The 22,680-nt window shown below is 45.6% G+C and overlaps 2 long non-coding RNA genes and 1 pseudogene across 2 annotated transcripts; 1 reads left to right on the forward strand and 2 right to left on the reverse strand.

Annotated features, from left to right (window-relative positions):
- Nucleotides 1-10,390: 10,390 nt before the first annotated feature.
- On the reverse strand, nt 10,391-12,166 carry LOC116762658. The gene is made up of 3 exons (XR_004352309.1): nt 11,826-12,166; nt 11,051-11,156; nt 10,391-10,936 (listed from the first exon to the last, which is right to left on the reverse strand). It is a non-coding gene; the product is annotated as an uncharacterized LOC116762658 (long non-coding RNA).
- On the forward strand, nt 11,957-15,257 carry LOC116762656 (annotated as a pseudogene).
- On the reverse strand, nt 12,414-18,238 carry LOC116762659. The gene is made up of 3 exons (XR_004352310.1): nt 17,065-18,238; nt 14,968-15,061; nt 12,414-12,539 (listed from the first exon to the last, which is right to left on the reverse strand). It is a non-coding gene; the product is annotated as an uncharacterized LOC116762659 (long non-coding RNA).
- Between the last annotated feature and the right edge of the window lie 4,442 nt (nt 18,239-22,680).

Raw genomic sequence — 22,680 nt, forward strand, 5'->3', positions numbered from 1 at the left:
CTCTGGCTTCTTTTTTTTTTTTTTTAATAAATTTATTTATTTTATTTATGGCTGCGTTGGGTCTTCATTGCTGTCTGTGGGCTTTCTCTAGTTGCAGTGAGCGGGGGCTACTCTTCATTGCAGTGCGTGGGCTTCTCATTACGGTGGCTTCTCTTGTTGTGCAGCACAGGCTCTAGGCTTCAGTAGTTGTGGCTCGAGGGTTCTAGAGCGCAGACTCAGTAGTTGTGGCTCACGGGCTTAGTTGTTCCACGCATGTGGGATCTTCCCGGATCAGGGCTCAAACCAGTGTCCCCTGCATTGGCAGGCGGATTCTTAACCACTGTGCCACCAGGGAAGCCCTCTCTGGCTTCTTTTAACAAAGGGTAGTATTTGGAAACCAAGATCTGGGTGCCAGATATCTTCATTGCTACAATGATGCCATCGTTCCTAGGCCTTCTCAGCAAATAGAGCTAGGAAATATATGAATGTATATATGTATACACATACATACATACACACACACACACACACACACACACACACACACTGTTCCAGTTACTATAACCACCTAACATACCACCCCAAAACTTGGTGTAAAACAACCATTTTATTATGCTCATGGAATACTGTGTCAGAAAGGAAACAGTAAGGATGGCTTGTCTTTGCTCAGTGATGTCTGGGTCCTTATCTGGGGAGACTTGAAGGCTGAGAGTGACTTAACCACTGAGAGCTGGGATCATCTGGAGGCATCTTCTGTCACATTTCTGGCAGTTGATGGTAGCCGTCAGCTGGCTCTCTGCTGGGGATGTTGGCCAGAACACCTGCACTTGTCCTCTCCATGTAGCATGTAGCATGAGCTTTTTCACAGCATGGCAACCTTGAGATAGTTAAGATTCTTACATGGCACTCATGGCTCCAAGAGCATGTTGAAATGAGTAAGGCAGAAGCTGTATAATCTTTTCTGAGCTAGCCTCAGAAATCATGCAGTATGACTTCTGCTGCATTCTGTTGGTTATAAGGCAGTTACAAACATGTTTAGATTTAAGGGGAGGAGGTATGGACCTCATAACCCACTTCTTTTTTAAAATTACTTTATTGAAGTATAGTTGATTTACAAAGTTGTGTTAATTTCGTTATACATATATATATATATTCTTTTTCATATTCTTTTCCATTATGGTTTATCACAGGATATTGAATATCATCCCCTGTGCTCTACAGTAGGACCTTGTTGTTTATCCATTCTATATATAATAGTTTGCATCTGCTCATCCCAAACTCCCAATCCTCCCCTCCCCCATCCCCCCATCCTTGGCAACCACAAGTCTATTCTCTATGTCTGTGAGTCTATAAACCAACCTCTTGACAGAAGAAATGGAAAGAGTTCAAGACAAAGTAGTAGACGAGAAAGACAACAAGAGTACAGCCAGTCCTTTCAAAGAATTTTGCCATAAAGGGAAGGAAAGAAATGCAGCATAATGTAGAAAGAAATGTGGGATCAGAGGAAGGATATTTAAAATGGGCATATTTTGGTATTTTTATATGCTGATAGGAATGACAAAGTAGACAGGGACAGGGACCAGGGAGTGCAATTGTAGGAGTGATGCTCTTGACTGAGAAGGACTGGGATTCAGTGCACAAGTGGAGGGGGTGATCCTAGATAGACACATTTGTGATGCCTGGAGGGAGACAGAGTCTAAGGGCAGAAATGTAGCAGAAGGTGGGAAGTGGAAAAAGAAGTTCTTTTCTGTTGTCCCTGGTTTTCAGTGAACTAGGAAGTAATGTCATCAGCTGGGCATGAGGGAGTTGATTTGAGGAGAGAAAACAAGGTGCCCCAGGGCAAGAATAAAAATGGTGGCTCACATATCATAGGTCTAAACTTTTTAAAGTTAATCATCAAGCTAATAAACTGTTAGGTATGTTCTTTACTCTTACTTTACCAAGTTACTTTCATAACAACAAAAGAATGTGCGTAAAGCAACAGCTGGAAAAAATATCAAAATGACTACATTTAATTATTATCGCATGTATCTAGGTATTCTTTTGGTGGACCAGATATGGCTGGATGAGTAACAAAATAAAGATGTGCATTACTGGAGAAAGAATAGTCTCTTCAATAAATGATGCTGGGAAAACTGGACAGCCAACATGAAAAAAAAAAAAAAAAAAAAAAGAGAGAGAGAGAGAGAGACTAGACCACTACCTCACACCATTTACAAAAATCAACTCAAAATGGATTAAAGACTTGAATGTAAGACCTGAAACCATACAACTCCTGGAAAAAAACATACACAGTATGCTCTTTGACATCGATTGTAGCAATATCTTTCCGGATATGTCTCCACAGGCAAGGGAAACAAAAGCAAAAATAAACAAAGGAGACTATATCAAGTTAAAAAGCTTCTGCACAGCAAAGGAAACCATCAACAAAATGAAAGGACAACCTACCGAATGGGAGAAGATATTTACAAATCATTTATCTGATAAGGGCTTAAAATCTAAAATATATAAAGAACTCATACAACTCAAAAACTACTTGATTTTTTTACATGGGCAGAGGAGCCAAATAGACATTTTTCAAAAGAAGACACACTGATGGCCAATAGGCACATGAAAAAGATGTTCTACATCACTAATTATTAGGGAAATGCAAGTCAAAATCACAAGATATAATCTCATGCCTGTCAGAATGGCTATTATCAAAAAGGCAAGAAATAACAAGTGTTGATGAGGATGTGGAGGGAGAAAAGGAACTCTTGTACATTGTTGGTGGGAATGTAAACTGCTACAGCCACTGTGGAAAACAGTATGGAGATGCCTCAAAAAATTAAGAATAGAATTTCCATATGACCCAGCTATTCCACTTTTGGGTTTTATCCCCAAAATATGAAAACACTAATTAAAAGAAATATGCACCCTGTGTTTATTGCAGCATCATTTACAACAGCTACTCTATGGAAACAACCTAAGTGCCCACTGGCAGATGAAAGGATAAATAAAATGTGGTGTATGTATATTAAATGGAATACTATGCAGCCATAAAAAGATTAAATCTTGCCATTTGAGCCAATATGGACGGATCTTGAGGGTATTCCACTAAGTGAAATAAGTCAGATGGAGAAAGACAAATACTGTATGATTTCACTCATATGTGGGATTAAAAAAATAAATAAATGAATAAATAAATGAACAAACCAAACCAAACAAAAACAAACACGTAGATACAGAGAACAGAGCAGTGGCTACCAGAGGTGAAGGGATGAGGGGAGGGTGAAGAGGGTAAAGGTGGTCAACTTTATGGTGATGGATGGAAACAAAATTTTTGGTGGTGAGCACACTATAGTGTAAACATAAGTAGAAGTATAATGTTGTACACATGAAACTTATGTTATAAACCAATGTTACCTCAATTTAAAAGAGACATGCATTATTTACAAGTTAATAAATATATATTTCAAACCATTTATTTTTCTTATCTTCATTTTTGCAAAGTCACTAATTATGTTGTTATAACTGAGATTTTCATATAATCTATGTTCTATTAACAGTAATGGGCTAAAGAATTTAAAAGTTAAATGCAGGACTTCCCTGGTGGCACAGTGGATAAGAATCCGCCTGCCAATGCAGGGGACACGGGTTCAAGCCCGGGTCAGGGAAGATCCCACATGCCGTGGAGCAACTAAGCCCATGAGCCACAACTACTGAGCCCACGTGCCACAACTACTGAGCCCACGTACCACAACTACTGAAGCTCACATAACTAGAGCCCATGCTCTGCAACAAGAGAAGCCACCACAATGAGAAGCCTGCACACTGCAATGAAGAGTAGCTCCTGCTCGCCACAACTAGAGAAAGCCTGCACGCAACAACGAAGACCCAACGCAGCCAAAAATTAATTAGTTAATTAAAAATAAAATAAAACTTAAATGCAACTGACTTCAAACTTTACATAATTTGAATATATTTTCATGAAGACATATAATGAAGTTAATGTAAAATTAAAATTATTATCATGCTTTCAAATGTTATTTTTCTAATATTTAAATCATCTATTAAAATTGAAGTGTAAATTGCAAATTATACTGAATAAATATTAAAAGTTATTTATAGAAAGCTGCCATTTGAAGGGAGGACTTCCCTGGTGGTGCAGTGGTTAAGAATCTGCCTGCCAATGCAGGGGACACAGGTTTGAGCCCTGGTCCAGGGAGATCCCACATGCCACGGAGCAACTAAGCCCATGCGCCACAAGTACTGAGGCTGCACTCTAGAGTCCGTGAGCCACAACTACTGAGCCCGCATGCCACAACTACTGAAGCCTGCATGCCTAGAGCCCGTGCTCACAACAAGAGAAGCCACTGCAATGAGAAGCCTGCGCACCACAAGGAAGAGTAGCCCCCACTCGCTGCAACTAGAGAAAGCCCACGAACAGCAGCGAAGACCCAACACAGCCAAAAATAAAATAAAATTAATTAATTAATTAAAAAAAAGAAAGCTGCCAGTTGAAAATTTAACTTTTTGAAATTTTAATTAAACCCTATGAAATATTTTTATAAAAATAAAACTATTCAAGTATTAGATGCCTATTTAGTTGCCAGTGTAACTTCATGTGCCATATTTGTTATACATACATATGCATATATACAAATTGAAGAGTAATATTAATTGTTTAGTACAGGAACATGTTCCTCAGCCACTGTGGTCAACTGTGACCCTACTGGGAAAGGATACATCATTATGTAAGAAGGTACTACATTCATACTGACTGAGAGAAGGTTTGACAAGTTAATTGATTTGTCTTTTCTGTTACTTAATCACTATCACTGCTAGATTCTCCCTGCATCCCAAACAAGTGGCCATCTGCAGGGTCAGCAACAGCAAAACCTATGAATCTTCACAGCATTTGGTCACCATCACCTTTTGTTTCAATGATAAAGGACAAGAGGTAAGGAGACACATTTCCTTGCAACTTGAATAGTGTTAATTATAACAGCAGATGTTTAGACTTATGGTCATGCTGTGTCTAGTAGGCTGCCTTCTAAAATGGATCGCAGTGATCTCCACCTTCTGATGGTTATGCCCATATGTAATCCCCTCCCCTTGAGTGTGGACTGAATCTAGTGACTTGCTTCTTTTTCTAGTTGCAGCGAGCGGGGACTATTCTTTGTTGCGGTGCACAAGCTTCTCACTGTGGTGGCTCCTCTTGTGTTGCGGAGCACGGGCTCTAGGCGCATGGGCTTCAGGAGTTGTGGCCCACAGGCTCTAGTTGTGGCTTGCAGGCTCTAGAGCACAGCCTCAGTAGTTGTGGCACACAGGCTTAGTTGCTCCACAGCATGTGGGATGTTCCCAGACCAGGGCTTGAACCAGTGTCCCCTGCATTGGCAGGCAGATTCTTAACCACTGTGCCACCAGAGAAGTCCCCTAGTGACTTGCTTCTATTGAATAGAATTTGGCAAAGAGTAACAGGATGTCAATTCTGAGATTAAAAGTCATGACTTTTTTCTTGTAGGCACTCTATTGCTGGCTTTGAAGAAGCAAGCTGCCACTTTGGAGCGGCCCACATGGCAAGAAACTGAGGGTGGCTTCTGGGAAATAGCCAAAAAGAGACTGATAACTTCAGTCCAACAACCTTAAAGGAACTGCATCCTGCCAGTGATCCATGGAGCAAGATTAGAATCAAGTCTTTCCCCAACTGAGCCTTCAGATGAGACCACTGGCAACACCCTGATTGCAGCTTCATGGGAGACCCTGAAGCAGAGGATCCAGCTAAGCTTCTCCCAGGTTTCTGACTGACAGAAATCATGAAATAATGTGTGTTGTTTTGAGCTACTAGTTTGGGGGTAATTTTATATAACAAGAGATAATTAATACACTGTGCCAGAATTAAGTGTCAGATCCTTAGTAACAGAGATATCCCTGTGTCCCTTCGAAATTGTTTGTGTGTGTTGACATGAGGTGTCCTCTTAAATGTGGGCTCAAGGCAGAGTCCCTTCTTGCCTGGGTGTACTAATAGTACCAGGACTAGTTCATTAGTCTTCAATTTTTTTTGCTTGCATGTTCCCTAAAAACATTTTGGAAAACTATGTGACCTCCTGCATGCCTTTTACTTCATATCTAATTTCTTTCTTTCTTTCTTTGTAAATTTAAATAACTACAAACAGTGTAAAAATTTTAGTATCTTATAAATACCAACATTTAAAAATAAGACTGTTTATATTACTGTTTTAAATGTAACCAATAGAACCTAAATGCCATAGCTTTTTTTTTTTTTGGCTGTGCCGTGAGGCATGTGGGATCTTAGTTCCCCAACCAGAGATTGAACCCGTGCCCCCTGCAGTGGAAGAGCAGAATCTCAACCACTGGACCTCCAGTGAAGTCCCAATGCCATAGCTTTTTGATATTCAACATCATCCTTTTGAAAAACATATGAATAGGGACTTCTCAGGTGGTCTAGTGGTTGAGACTTCACCTTCCAATGCAAGGTTACAGGTTCAATTCCTGATTAGAGAGCTAGGATCTCACATGCCTCAGGCCAAAAAAACAAAAAACATAAAACAGAAGCAATACTGTAAAAAATTCAATAAAGACTTTAAAAAAAATGGATGGTCCACATCCCAAAAAAAAATCTTAAAAAAAACCCAGGTAGAACATATGAATAAACTCTTCTTCAACAGCTGGACATTTTACATTATTTACTTTTTCCTTGAATTCATATTTCATTCACTTCCACTACATAATTTTTTCTTAATGTATTTTATATGTGAAAGTCTTGTATTGATCTTTCTATATTTCTCTGTAACAAAATATATTTTTTAAAATTAGTTCTTTTTAATTTCTTTTAACCATAATACTCTAAATGTGTAAACTTTTCTTTTGGATTGAACTATTAGCAACAAAGCAAATTGATCAAAATCACGTAAATATATTATGCATTTTGATAGCTATCAATAAACATATAAAATTTTATTCACAATGCGTCTTTTAATGGGTTTTTAGCTAGTTCTGTATTAAGGAAGAACAAATCTGACTCCATATTAGATCTGTTCCTTTTACTTTTTTCTTTTATTTTAAAATTTTTATTTATTTATTTATTTTTGGCTGCAGTGGGTCTCTTGCTGCGCACAGGCTTTCTCTAATTGTGGTGAGCGGTGGCTTCTCTTGTTGCGGAGCACGAGCTGTAGGCGCGTGGGCTTCAGTCGTTGCAGCATGCAGACTCAGTAGTTGCGGCTCTTGGGCTCTAGAGCACAGGCTCAGTAGTTGTGGTGCATGGGCTTAGTTGCTCCACAGAATGTGGGATCTTCCAGAACCAGGGTTCGAACCTGTGTACCCTGCATTGGCAAGCGGCTTCTTAACCAGTGCGCCACCAGGTAAGTCCTCCTTTTACTTTAATCTTTATGCTCTGTTGCCTGTGCTTAGTCATGCTGGCTCTGCACCTTTTGTAAAAGAATGTTGCCTATAGCTTCAAGTATACAGGATAGCCTGACCTTGACCTGACCTGAACACAGAATAATATTTGTCTTGTTGGAGGTTTAGAGGAACATCGTGACCTGTGAACTGACCTACGTGGAGAGCTGCAAGAACAAACGATCCCACACCAAGAAGTTTGCAACAACTAACCACGCCACTCCCTCATCTTGCCTTTAAAAGGGCTTTGCTGGACTTCCCTGGCGGTCCAGTGGTAAAGATTCCACACTTGCTTCCACTATATGGGGCACAGGTTCAATACCTGGTCGGTGAACAAAGACCCCGCAAGCCCTACAGTGTGGCCAAAAAAAAAAAAAAAAGAAAAGAAAAAGAAAAAGGCTTTGCTTGAAAGCCTTTGGGGAGTTTGGGCTTTTTAAGGCATGAGCCACCTGTCTCTTTGCCTGGCCCTGCAATAAACCTTTCTCTGCTCCAGACTCTGACAACAACAACGTTCTGGTATTGTTTGGCCTCACTGTGCCTCAGGGGGCTTGCTTTAGGTAACAGTTCATGTATCATTGAAACGTAAGAACAGCATAGCTGGAATGAGACAACCTTCCCTAACAATTCTCTATTTTTCTTTTCATCAGAATAAAAGCTGAGAGTTCTTGTTCACATAAATAAGTAAATGGGAATGGAAATACTTTTATTATAGCAATGACACTCACTTCTTTGAACTCCTTCTGAATTATATGCCAAAAATCACATAAGCCATCATAAATGTATTTTAATGATATTCAAGCTGAAAACTCAATTAGATTCTCTATTAATTTTGTTGAAAGCAACGAATTGAAAACCACCTGACTTGCTAAAGGATTCATTACTCAATTATTAGAGTCATTTACTTTCAAAAACAATATTTCAAATATTTCAAATTAGGCTTCCCTGGTGGCCCAGTGGTTGAGAGTCCGCCTGCCGATGCAGGGGACATGGGTTCGTGCCCCGGTCCGGGAAGACCCCACATGCCGCGGAGCGGCTGGGCCCATGAGCCATGGCCGCTGGGCCTGCGCGTCCGGAGCCCGTGCTCCACAACGGGAGAGGCCACAACAGTGAGAGGCCCGCATACCGCAAAAAAAAAAAAAATTTCAAATTGTACTTTAGTTTAGCAACTCAGATGTTTTTATATTTCCCCATCTTGGGAGAATGGCAAATGGGCAACGGCAAAAGAGGAGGAGAGAAATGAAAATATGCACAAAAGTTCACAGGTAAATCAGTTTTAGGAAAAGGATATACAGAAATAGAGAATGTGAAAATGGATACATTCATAACTGGCCATGTCCTCCTGTCCCTTGTAGGACTTTGTGTATTCCTTGGAGTCTGCACACTCCAGGGTGAAGACCACTGGACTAGGGACATGTAGTATGATTGTCAGCCAGCACAAGGTGTACTTGAGACTTAACCAAAAATTCAAAATGAGACCAGTCAGCATGGTACGTGTTTTCCTCTCCCTCCAGATATGTTCAGCCACGTGCATGCAATGGCAGAGTTGGCAGAGAATTAGGACTTTGCCAAGAGTGCTGGGAAAGGATGAAGGAGCAAAGGAGTCAAGGCTGTACGCAAGGTAACGTCAGGATTATTGGTGAAGTCCAGACAGGAAGATGAGTCCTAAAATTTCCAGTTCTTAAGGATGAACTCTCCCAGGGTAGCAAAATGAGAAAAGAAGGGGGTTCAAGCTTTGGACAGCTCCAATATTTAATGTCAGTGGGGCAGGAAGTAGATGGGCTCCAGGCTAGGCATTTACAACAGGCCTCCTGTTTGCATTTCCTGAAACAGGAGATAGGTGGGCTCCAGGATAGATATTTACAACCAGCCTCCTGTTTGCACTTCGAAATAGGAATAACAACAGAAACACTGTTGGGTGGGTATACTTTAAGATAACAGTCTTGGCAGGAACAGAGAGGGGCTAAACCCTGTTTGAGTAAAAGATCAAGAGGTCCTGTATTTCCCATCTTTGGGGCAAAGGAGACACTGTACATGCACAGAAAGGCTCCTTGGGGGTCAAAAAGGAGGGGTCACCACCCCAGAATAGGTGATGCCAAGGGCCCCCATAGGCCTCTGGGCTGGAATCCATCTTGGAAAAAAGTTGTGCATGCAAGTTGGGGAGGGTCCTAGGACAAGTCAGGTGTGGAAAAGAAACCGGATAATTGGCCAAAGGTAAACAAAGACTGGGAAGAGCCACGCTGTATAAATGATTTAACCGACTCTTTACTCCTCCTCATTAGGGAGAACGCCCACACCCTTTCTCTCTGGGTGTGTTACCTCTGCCTTGCTTCTGTCTTAACTAAACTGTTTCTCTGTGTGCTCTCCCACTTGTTGTGCTGTGTCTCTAATAATAAACTTCATACCTGTTTTTACAGTTTTTGTCTCCCTGAGAAATGCATTTTTCAGTGGAGGCAAGAGCCACAGAAAATTTACTTCTAGTCTCCAGCCCTTGCTGGTCTAGTGGCTAGGATTCCTGGTTTTCACCCAGGCTACCCAGGTTCAATTCCTCGGCAGGGAACTAAGATCTTGCTTCAACCCACCACTCACTGCTGCTGCGTCTCCAAGATCATCAGGATAAAGAAGGCAATGGAGGTCAAGAGTGATCACAGAGGTGGATATTAGAAAGTGTTGGGTCTTGGAGACCAAGGAAAGTGTCCCAAGAAAGTGGAAGTCCACTTATCTGGTGCTGGGGAAATCAAGTAAGAGGAGGTCTGGAAATTTATTGTATTTAGTTACACCCAAGTCATTGGGGGATTTAGGAGAGTAAGAGGCAGAAGCCCAACTGGAGTGGGTTGTGAAAAATGAGTGGGTGGTGGGGGATGGGAAAAGCCAATACTAACAATTCTTATTTGGAGGAGGACAATAGGATTATTCTTTATCCCTTTTATTGGTTTTCATTATAATGCTTACTGCAGTTTATTATATATATATATATATATATATATATATATATATATATATATACACACACATATTGTCTTCTCTTCTTTATCTGTGGGTCTCCTTTCTTAAAACTGGAATCATAGGCTTCCCTGGTGGCGCAATGGTTGAGAGTCCGCCTGCCGATGCAGGGGACACGGGTTCGTGCCCCGGTCTGGGAAGATCCCACATGCCGCGGAGCGGCTGGGCCCGTGAGTCATGGCCGCTGAGCCTGCGCATCCGGAGCCTGTGCTCCGCAACGGGAGAGGCCACAACAGTGAGAGGCCCGCGTACCGCAAAAAAACCCAAAAAACAAAAAGAAACTGGAATCAAAGCTCTATGAGGCTGGCAACCAACACTGTCTTGTCCAGTCTGTGCAGTATACTGGACACTGGAAATATTTTTGAATCAATTGATGAAAAAACCAATGCTAAACAAAAGGTTTACAGAAGTAGTCCATCCCCAAACAAAGATATATCTTGATCCAAGGACAAATTTGTGCTTCATTTCTTTGAACTTGAAAGAAATTTTAAGCTCTTTTGGTTAAATCTTGAGAATTGGACATTCAAGTTCCTCTCACCTCATGCCGCAAACCTCCCTGAAATGGGATAAGAAAGGCACAAAGAGAACAGGGGAAGAGACAATATCAGACAGGAGAAGACAACATCTTAATTGGAAAGCTGGTGGAGCTGAGAGAAGAGTGATTACTGACCTTGTCAATCCGAAAAAGCAAAACCTAAGGGTGAGCGCAGGAGCTGTGGGCAACAAGAAGCAATTCCTGAGGCAGAACTTCGGGAAGATGTAGGAATTTCACAGCTCTAGTTTCCCGTGAAAGCAGAGGTGCAAGGAGAGGATGGATTAAAAGTTTTTGAAGAAGCTGAGATACCTGCAGTTAATTCCCCCCACAGTTGGTAACCAGGCAACTCCCAGGCCAGCCCATCACGCTGAGAGAAGACTGGGGAAAGGCCAAACCAGACAGATTCTGGCCTTGGGGACACCGAGTCCAAATGAGCAGAGAGCAGGCTCCATACTGAACACAGGGGCCTTTAGTGAAGACCTATATCCCAAGCAGTGAACCACCAGCCCCCTTTCCCCATTTGGTTCCCAGAAGACTGACAATCCACTCTCACCCCCCAGGAGGCAACTGACTCCTTCAAGAAAAAATACCCACAGGTATTGACGTTTGAATGTGATTCAAAAAATTTGCCATTCTGCGTGCAGGAAAGTGCGGAGTCCTAACCACTGGCCTGCCAGGGAATTTCCATGCTTCAAAAATTTAAAAGTCTGGATTCCCACTCAATTATCTGAAGGCCACTAGTTCCCACCTAGGTTCCAGAGTGGCCCACCAGCTTGTGGGTGTCTTGCTTTTAAATAGGAGTGCTCAGGTCAGGACTGTATACTGTATTTGAGGGAGACTTTGGACATGAACAAAAAATCAAAATAAAAAGTTAAAAAGAGGCCGGTGGGCGGCGCCGGCGAGAGCTCACCCGTCGCAAGATGGCGGCAGGCATGTGGGCCGCAGACTCCGGGCCGGTTCACATCCGGGCGGCCCGCGGTGGCGGCCGGCCCGTGGTCTCTCCTCGTGGTCACTCCCTCCGCCTCTCCCGCCTTGCCCGGGATGGATCTGCCCGTGGGCCTGGGCACGGCGGAGCCCAGCAACGTCCAGGTCTTCCTGACCAAGTTGTGGACCTTCGTGAGCAACCAAGACACGGACATTCTGGAGCCCGAGCTGGAGCAGCGTCCACGTGCTCAACCGGGGCCCGTCTGCCAAGGAGGTGCCACCTAAGTCCTCCAAGCACAGCAGCACGGCCAGCTTCGTGGGGCAGCTCAACATGTGTGGCTTCCGGAAGGTGGTCCGCATTGAGCAGGGCAGCCTGGTCAAGCCAGAGGGGGACGACACCGAGTTCCAGCACCCGTGCTTCCTGCGCGGCCAGGAGCAGCCCCTGGTCAAGAGGAAAGTGACCAGCGTGTCCACTCTGCGGAGCGAGGACATAAAGATTCCCCAGGACAGGGTCACCAAGCTGCTGACCGACGTGCAGCAGATGAGGGGGAAGCAGGAGAGCATGGATTCCAAACTGCTGACCGTGAAGCAAGAGAACAAGGCCCTGTGGCGGAAGGTGGCTGGCCTGCAGCGGAAGCACGCCCAAGTCGTCAACAAGCTCATCCAGTTTCTCATCTCGCTGGTGCAGTGGAACTAGATCCTGGGGGTGAAGAGAAAGATCCCCCTGATGCTGTACGACAGCTATTCCATGCCCAGTACTCCCTGGAGCACATCCACGGCCCGGGCCCCTACTCGGCTCCGGCATGGCCTACAGCGGCCGCAGCTTCTGTTCCCCAGATGCTGTTGCCGGCTCGGGACCCTTCATCTCTGACATCACTGAGCTACCCCAGTAGCCCCTTGGCCTCTCCAGGCAGGAGCATAGACGACTAGAGGCCCCTGTCCAGTAGGACCCTGGTTCGAGTCAAGGAGGAGCCCCCCCAGCCCACCTCGAAGCCCCCGGGCAGAGGATGCTGGTCCCGGGCACCCGTCCACCATGGTGGATACGCCCCTGTCCCCAACCACCCTCATTGACTCCATCCTGTGGGAGAGCCTGCGCCGGCTGCCTCGGCCACACCCTTCACAGACGCGGAGGCGGAAGGGGGTGACCCCTCTCGCCCCTGCCCGCCTCGGCCCCACACCCCATCCCTCCCAGAAGTGCCTCAGCATAGCCCGCCTGGACAATTTGACTCGCGCTCCACAGATGTCTGGGGTCGCCCGCTTCTTCCCCTGCCCCTCCTTCTCTCTGCGTGTTTGAGTCCAGCCAGGGGACCGAGCTCAGGGACCACTTGGACGCCATGGACTCCAACCTGGGCGACCTGCAGACCAAGCCGACTAGCCACGGCTTCAGCGTGGACACCAGTGCCCTGCCGGACCTGTTCAGCCCCTCGGTGACATTGCCCAACGGGAGTCTGCCTGACCTTGACAGCAGCCTGGCCTGCGAGACCCCCAGGCCTCGCGAGGCAGAGAGCAGCAGCCCTGACTTGGGGAAGCAGCTCCTGCTGGACCCGGGCTCCGTGGACGTGCGGGGCAGCGGTCTGCCGGTGCTCTTTTTTTTTTTTTTTTTTTTTTTTTTTTTGCAGTACGCGGGCCTCTCACTGTTGTGGCCTCTCCCCATGCGGAGCACAGGCTCTGGACGCGCAGGCTCAGCGGCCATGGCTCACGGGCCCAGCCGCTCTGCGGCATGGGGGATCTTCCTGGACCTCGCAGGAGGACGACCATGCCGATGACCCCACCATCTCCCTGCTGATGGGCTCTGAGCCCCCCAAAGCCAGGGACCCCACAGTCTCCTAGAGGCCCAGGTCTGGGCATGGCCCCCCAGACCAAGGGTCCGGCCCCGTGTGCCAAGGCTTGCTTGGGGCTTTATAGCCACACTTGGACTGACTAGTACACGGGTGTTCATAGAACTATATTTTGGATTTTTACATGAGAAACCCCCTTTCCCCTTCCATAGAGATATACAGATACATACGAGAACGGACGGGTGGATGGACAGACGGACAAGACAGGCAGAGATCTAAGAACAACGGGCTTTGCCTGTGTCAAAAAACAAACAACAACAAAATACAGAGCAAACAGAGGCAGAGAGAAGAGGGAATGTCACATCTATAATAAACTTCCTCATAGATAAGCTAGAGTATCTCTGAAAGAAGAACAGGATGCTGTGAAACATGAGCAAGGAGGTGCTGTAAGATGATCAACAGTATATGAGAAATAAAACCTTAAGGCCCATTTTAAGGTCCAGACTTTTCTTCTTATGAGGGAAAGAAGCTACTGGTATTTAAAAAACAACAGTTGGCATTATTATCCTTAGCTCAACCAACCAAAAATGGTATGTATCTTCTTTTTCTGTCTTGAAAATGAAGGGAGTCTCTAAAGAAAGAAATGTATCTTACTCTGAGAAATTACTGTTTGTTCTGGTTATTTAGGAATTGTATTGGTTTGACACTGCAATTAATTTACAAAGGAATTCTTCCTATTGAATAGATAACATACTGCAAAATCCCAAAGGGAGAAAAGTGCATCGCTTGTTTTCTCATGTCCTGCAGCCACCCAGTTCACCTCTCAGGAGCCAAACTCTTTCACTGGTTTCTCCTGCATCTTTCCAGATAGAGGCAATTTACTGTGAAGCCAACTATGCTTCTGCATCAGCGTCCTTTGCTTGCTTAGGCCCCTCCCCAGGCCTTATACCGAATTTTGTATTTGTACTTTTTGTATTCTTTTTCTTAGAAAGGGCCACCAGAATTGTACAAGTTTCAGAGCCCCTCAAACCTGAATCTGCTAGCTTCCAGAGACAGTGTCTTCATATACAAGCATGTATTTGCATATATTCTATAAAAATACGTAAACAGTAGTATATCATATTCATTGTTCTCTGCCTTGCTTTTTTACACTTCATATCTTGAAATCAGTATTTACAAGAGTTGCCTCCTTTTTTAACCATTGTGTTACATTCTATTGTAGGGATAATGGTACTTTTATGTAAACATTCATCTATTGATGAATAATTGAGTTATTTCCACTATTCTACCAATACACATGGTGCTGCAATGAATAACCTTGTATGTAATTCACAGTCAGAGTGACCATACCTGCAGGTGTCTGGGGTAGTCCTTACTTGTAACAGTGCTCCCTTAGATTCTCAAAAATGTCCAGTGTAGATGTATATTCTTTGAAGGAGAATCACTAGATTAAAGAATATGTAAATATTTAACTTCAGTAGGTATTATAAAATTGCTGTCTGCAGAGGTTGCACCGGTGCACCCTCCCATCAACGTGTGGACAGTACTAATTTCGTTCCCTGGCCCCTGCCAAATGAGAGTGTTATCAAACTTCTATATCTGTATCTATATGATGGGCAAGAAATAGTGTGTCATTGTTTTTTTTTTTTTTTTTTTTGCGGTACGCGGGCCTCTCACTGTTGTGGCCTCTCCGGTTGCGGAGCACAGGCTCCGGACGCGCAGCCCCAGCGGCCATGGCTCATGGGCCCAGCCGCTCCGCGGCATGTGGGATCTTCCCGGACCGGGGCACGAACCCATGTCCCCTGCATCGGCAGGCAGACTCTCAACCACTGCGCCACCAGGGAAGCCCCTATCATTGTTATTTTAATTTACTTCTAAAAGTTAGTGAAATTAAGTGTATTTCTATTTCAGTCAAGTGGTTGAAAATCTATTTGAATTTCCCTTCCTATAAATAATCTATGTCTTTGCTCATTTTCTATTGGTTGTCAATATTTTTCTTATTGATTTGAAAGAGATTTTTATATGTTGGGGAGTGCTGCCTGTTATTTAGAAATAACTTCGGGAAAGTAAAGGCTGGAGGTAAATATACACATACTTTATTTTAAACCATGCTTTTCAAACTGGTTTACACACATCCCAGGAAATACTTGTCAGTGTGGCAGGGAACAGAGTAGATGGTGTTTAATAGCATCAGCTCTGGAGCCAGACTGCCGTGTTCATGTTCCAGTTCTGCCTCTTGCTAACTAAGTAACTTTGGACAAATCTTTTAAATTTCATTGACTCAATTAACTATCCATAAAGTAGATAATAATCTCTACTTCACAAAGTTGGAGTTAAAGAGCCTATGCCAAGAAAAGATAGTTAGCTTGGAAAACCAAAATAAACAATAATTCTGGTTCTGTTATTTGGCTTTTTAAAAAGAATCATAAGGGGCTTCCCTGGTGGCGCAGTGGTTGAGAATCTGCCTGCTAATGCAGGGGACACAGGTTCGAGCCCTGGTCTGGGAAGATCCCACATGCCGCGGAGCAACTAGGCCTGTGAGCCACAACTACTCAGCCTGAGCGTCTGGAGCCTGTACTCCGCAACGAGAGAGGCCACGACAGTGAGAGGCCTGCACACCGCGATGAAGAGTGGCCCCCACTTGCCACAACTAGAGAAAGCCTTTGCACAGAAACGAAGACCCAACACAGCCAAAAATAATAAATTAATTAATTAAAGTACCCTTAATTTAAAAACAAAAATCATAAGGACACACACAAAATTAAGGCAAAGTGATAAGAGTATGCCATGCAAATTTTGAACAAGAATCCAACTGGCACAGATAACTTCTTAACAGACTGTATCAGTTAGCTAATTGCTGTTTTTATTTATTTATTTTTAGTTTTAATTAATTAATTTATTTATGGCTGCGTTGGGTCTTCGTTGCTGCGGGCTTTCTCCAGTTGCGGCGAGCAGGGGCTACTCTTCGTTGCGGTGCGGGCTTCTCATTGCAGTGACTTCTCTTGTTGCAGAGCACGGGCTCTAGAGCACAGGCTCAGTAGTTGTGGAGCACGGGCTTAGTTGCTCCGCGGCATGTGGGATCTTCCAGGACTAGGGATCGAACCCGTGTCCCCTGCATTGGCAGGCGGGTTCCTAACCAGTGCACCACCAGGGAAGCCCCAGTTTCTTGATGGTGTTTTTTGGCCCTGCTGCATGGCTTGTGGGATCCTAGCTCCCCGACCAGGGATCGTACCCGGGCCCACATCAGTGAAAGTGCTGAGTCTTAACAACTGGACCACCAGGGAATTCCCTGAGCACACTCCTCTTTGTTAGATAGGATGCTGCCCAATTCATGAATCATTGAATAAAGCCAATTAGATCTTCAAATTCTCTCTGTTCAGTTTGTTTTCTAACACTGTGTATCTCACTATCCCAATATTTTGTGTCTTAACCATTTAACTAACTCACCCTTCTGTGGGTTGGCAGCATGGGCTGGGCTCCTGTATGGATTTCTTGTAATCTCAGCAAAGCTCACTCATATGTTTGTGATCAGCAGCTGGTCAGTTGGACAGCTCTGCTTCTGAAGGTTGCCTGGGTGTTGCTGCAGTGATAAGAGGTGCCTGGGCCACAGGTCTTGTCATCCAGAAGACTAGCCTGAGGTTGTTGGCTGGCGGGGTTTCGGGATTGAGAGCAGAAGTGTACAGGGCTTTCTGAGGCCTTGGCTGGCACAAGGTTGCTTCCACCTGGTTTTATTGACCTAAGCCAGTCACAAGGCCAATCCAGATTCCAGCAGTGCGGCAACAAGCTCCACCTTTTGATGGAGTAGCTGCCGATGTTAGACCCAAACGGTCTCCGAGGGATTCCAACTCGCCCAAGAACCGCCAAGAGTCGAGAGCCGTTGCAACACGGAAGAGGTTTATTAGGAGCCGATGCACCGGGGTTCCCTGAACCTCACGCAGGAGGCCGATGGGGAACCCCTAAAAGCGGAATCACATACTTTTTATAGGTTTATTCACTCATAGGGCGGGTATATTTCATAATGATTGGGTAAATGGGGTGACCTTTAAGCTTATTGGCTTATGCATTCTTGCCTCAGCTGTACTTGTTTGTTCATCAGTTTGCGGTTAGGGCATGTCCTGTATTTCAAGCCTATTTCTCGGAACTATTATTTCTTGAGCCCCCTTTTTCTCGGAACTGTTTTTGCCCAAAGGGATATTTCAGTATCTTACTCACCAGCTGGAAAGTCCAGAAAGGTTTGGATATTGATAGGGAAATAGGGGTGTGGATATAGTTGGGGCCCTTCATTCCCCTCTTTTATTTTTTTGTAACTAATTTCAATCATGGAATTTCAGTTTCTTTCTGCGAGTTTTGGTATTGTTGTCTTAGCATTAACACTTGTACCGAACTGACATGCTGTCTAATAAAGGCTATCAAGCGATTCAAAATGCATGGTCCAAAAGTTAAGAGCAACAACAGAATAATAAGGGGTCCTAACAAGCTGGAAACCAAAGTAGTAAGCCTCTTGTCACCGGGGTATTGTCCTTCTGGTGCCCGGGGCAATGAATGATGCTGACTTTAGTGGGGAGCATGAGGGCAGCTAGCAGGGCCACTATTTCTTCCTTGTTTTTAATTTCTTTGCCCGCCGAGGTGAGTAACCCTCTTTGTTGGTAGATGGTCCCATGAATGCGGGCGGTAGCAAATGCGTACCTACTGTCTGTATAGATGTTTACCTTTTTGTTTTCTGCTAGTTCCAATGCCTTGGTCATGGCGATTAGTTCAGCCCGCTGGGCCGATGTCCCTTGCGGTAATGCGGCTGCCCAGATGACTTTTTTCCCGTCTACTACGGCTGCTCCCGCCCGACACTTACCTTCTTCTAGGAAACTGCTTCCATCAGTAAACCAGGTAACGTCGGCATTGGGGAGGGACTGATCCATCAAGTCTGGTCTACTACCGTGTGCTGCAGCCAGTACTTCTTGACAATCATGGATGACGGTAGTGCTTTCCAAGTCGGGGTCGGGTAGCAAGGTGGCCGGGTTGAGTCCTGTGGCTGAGGTAAACTTAATACGATCTGAGTTTAACAGCAGGGCTTGGTAATGAGTCATCCTGGCATTTGTTAGCCATCTGTCGGGTGGCTGGCGAATCACACTTTCTAATGCATGGGGGGCTGTTATCGTTAAGTTCTGCCCCAAAGTCAGTTTGTCAGCATCTTTGACCAAAGCGGCCACCGCGGCGATTATTTTTAAACAGGCGGGCCATCCTGCTGCCACAGGATCCAATTTCTTTGATAGGTATGCAACCGGGCGATTCCAGGGGCCCAGTTTCTGAGTTAGTACTCCCTTTGCGATGCCTTTATTCTCGGCCACGTACAGATGAAAAGGCTTAGTAACATCTGGTAGCCCCAGAGCCGGGGCTGATAGTAGGGCTCGTTTAATTCGGTCAAAAGCCCGTTGTTCTTTATCACCCCAAGCAAAAGGGATGCCATTTTTGGTCAGGGGATATAAAGGGGCTGCTAATTCAGCAAACCCCGGAATCCATAGCCTACAAAATCCGGCCGTCCCCCAAAATTCCCTAACTTGTTTGGGACTCTTGGGGGCCGGTATCCGGGCAACGGTGTCTTTCCTGCTTTCCGAAAGCCATCTCTGTCCTCCTTTTAACAAGTACCCCAGGTAACTAACCTGTTGTTGACATATTTGTGCTTTCTTTGCTGAAGCCTGATATCCCAATGTTCCCAGTTCCGTTAACAGCCTCTCAGTTCCCTTGATGCAGTCCTCTTGGGTTTCAGCAGCTAAAAGAATATCATCAACATATTGAAGTAGAGTTACCTGGGGATTGGATTCTCTATAAGATGCCAAATCCTGGTGGAGAGCCTCGTCAAAAATGGTGGGGGAGTTCTTGAATCCTTGTGGCAGGTGAGTCCAAGTCAGCTGGCCTGACATCCCCGAGGCTGGATCCTTCCACTCGAAAGCAAAGTAGGGCTGACTGAGAGAGGAGAGTCTCAGGCAAAAAAAAGCATCTTTAAGATCCAAAACAGTGTACCAAGTGTGCTGAGGTGGAAGAGTACTTAAATGATTATAGGGGTTGGGTACCGTGGGGTGGAGGTCCATTACCCGCTTATTTACCTCCCGTAGATCTTGTACCGGTCGGTAATTATTAGTTCCTGGCTTTTTAACTGGCAAAAGAGGGGTATTCCATGCAGATTGGCACCTTACCAGGATCCCTAATTCCAGCAACCTTTGTATTTGAGGACGGATGCCATCTCGGGCTTCTTTACTCATGGGGTACTGGCGGACCGTCACCGGGGTGGCGGTTGCTTTGAGTTCTACCACCACGGGGGGCCGATATTTTGCCATTCCCATACCGGCAGTTTCTGCCCAAGCCTGTGGAAACCTGGTCATCCAATCCTGCATGTCAACTTGTGGAGGCGAGGGTGCTTCATATATCCTATGTTCATCTTCCAGCTTCATGGTCAAAATTTGAAGTATTCTCCCTTGGTTGTCAGTTATGGTGGGCCCTTCTGGTTGAAAGTGGATTTGGGCCCCCACCTTAGAGAGTAAGTCTCTGCCTAGTAGAGGGTATGGGCACTCAGGTATGACCAAGAATGAGTGGGTTACTTGTCCCACCCCAAGGTCTACTGTCCTTCGTGTGGTCCATGAGTACTGCTTATTTCCTGTAGCCCCCTGGACCCATGACCTTTTAGACCCATGACCTTTTAGTTGAAAGGGGGCCTTTTGAGTGGAGGAGGACTGAGTGCTGAGCTCCGGTGTCCACCAAGAACTGGACGGGTTCCCCCTCCACTTTAAGAGTTACCCTGGGCTCGGGGAGAGGGTTCGAGCCCTGACTTCCCTAATCTTCCTCTTCCAGGGTAAAAATTTTTTCTCTGATTGGCTTTCCCCCGTTTTTCTTTTTAGGGCATTCTCTTGCCCAATGACCTTTTTCTTTACAATAAGCACATTGATCCTTGCCTAATGGTAGCCTTCTGTTCATTGCCCATCCTTCCTGTCTATTTCTGTCTCTAATATTTTCTCCTCTGACTACAGTGGCCAATATCTTACTCAAATTTTTCTCTTGCCGCCTGTCCCGCCTTAATTCACGGGCCTCCTGTTCCTTCTGCTTTCTTTCTTCCTTTTCTTCTTCCGTTTCCCTCTTATTATATACTTTATCTGCCTCTTTTACTAAATCTTGGAGGGAAAAACTTTGCAGGCCATCCAGCCTTTGTAGTTTTTTTCTAATATCTGGGGCCGTCTGGTCAATAAAGGCCATTGCTATGGTGGCCTTATGTTCCTCAGAAGTTGGATCATAAGGAGTGAATCGTCTAAAAGCCTCCATTAAGCGTTCTAGGAACACGGTTGGCGATTCCTGGGGCCCCTGAATTACTTCTCTTACCTTAGCCAAATTCGTGGGGCGCCTGGCCGCTCCATGGAGACCCGCCACCAGAGCCTGGCGATACATTTTTAGGCGCTCCTTACCTTCTGGGGTATTAAAGTCCCAATTCGGCCTGACGAGTGGAAAACCGGCATCAATCTCGTTAGGCAACTGAGTAGGTTGTCCATTGGCGCCTAACACATTCTTTCTAGCCTCCAGGAGAACCCGTTGCCTCTCCTCAGTTGTGAGGAGAGTCTGGAGGAGCTGTTGACAATCATCCCAGGTGGGTTGGTGGGAGAAGACAAGAGACTCTATTAGAGCAGTAAGAGCCTGTGGATTTTCAGAGAAAGTAGGGTTATGCATCTTCCAGTTATAAAGATCTGCAGAGGAAAAGGGCCAGTATTGAAGGGGCCTATTCCCGTGGTCATCGCAGGGGCCATATTCTCTAAGGGGTAAAGCGGTAGAGTCCGGGGAAACAGCCCTCCGGCTTCTGGTGCCCGCCGAGGGACCCCCCCTTTCTGCCATAACAGGTGGCCCTACTGGTGCGGAGGGTTGTGGAGCTGGGGGATTGGGAGGCGGTACGGGGTTTAGGGCTGGAGGGTAAGGTGGTGGGGGATCGAAAAGAAGCAGATCGGACTGCAAGTCTGGATATATCGCCTTTGGTGGGTCCGGGGCTGCAAATGGCTTTTCGGCGTCTGGGGCTTTTTTTAGGGCCAGTACTTCCGACCGTGCTGGAGCGCATGCAGACGTGCCTGTTGAGGAAACAAAGGGCCGGACCCACGGAGGCGGGGAGAGAACCAAATCTTCCCAGACCAGGATATATGGTGTCTGGTCTGGGTGTCCGTGGGGTCCTGCGTTAAAGACCCTAGACTTGACTAGCCTGACCTTATCTAACAAAAAAGATCCCTCGGGTGGCCACCCTGTCTGAAATGTAGGCCACTCAGACGTACACAGCGTTTGCCATTTTCCTCTCCTTACTTCTACTGAAAGGTTGTGGGCCCTAGCCCTAACTTCGGTCCAGTGGCTTAGGGTGAGAGAAAGAGGAGTCGTCATAGTTTGTCCCATTGTCGTCCGTCGAAAGAAAAATAATAGTACAGAAAAACAATAAACTTTCAGAAGACACACATTGATACTGCCGCCGCAAGCTTAAAACGGAAACCAACTCAAATTCAGATGGCAGCTTGTATAACCTGCCAGAACCAGATGAAGGGGAGACAAGATTTGTTTCTCCTTCCAGATGGACCACCAGGGCGTCCCCCGGGGTCCGTGGACACCAGCTATCGGCACGTCTGCCTAGCCAGGAGTCCAATACAGATTTCACAGCAAACCGATTCACACGGCTTCTTCCTAACGGCGGCTAGCAAAGAACGGGCGACAAACAAACAGACAATTAGGCTCAAGCCTACCTGATACCTCCGACTCCCGATGTTCTTGTGACCCGGGGGCGAGTTGGGGATCCCGGACGAGCCCCCAGATGTTAGACCCAAACGGTCTCCGAGGGATTCCAACTCGCCCAAGAACCGCCAAGAGTCGAGAGCCGTTGCAACACTGAAGAGGTTTATTAGGAGCCGATGCACCGGGGTTCCCTGAACCTCACGCAGGAGGCCGATGGGGAACCCCTAAAAGCGGAATCACATACTTTTTATAGGTTTATTCATTCATAGGGCGGGTATATTTCATAATGATTGGGTAAATGGGGTGACCTTTAAGCTTATTGGCTTA

Source organism: Phocoena sinus, chromosome 11 (assembly GCF_008692025.1).
Source record: "Phocoena sinus isolate mPhoSin1 chromosome 11, mPhoSin1.pri, whole genome shotgun sequence".
Taxonomy (NCBI): domain Eukaryota; kingdom Metazoa; phylum Chordata; class Mammalia; order Artiodactyla; family Phocoenidae; genus Phocoena; species Phocoena sinus.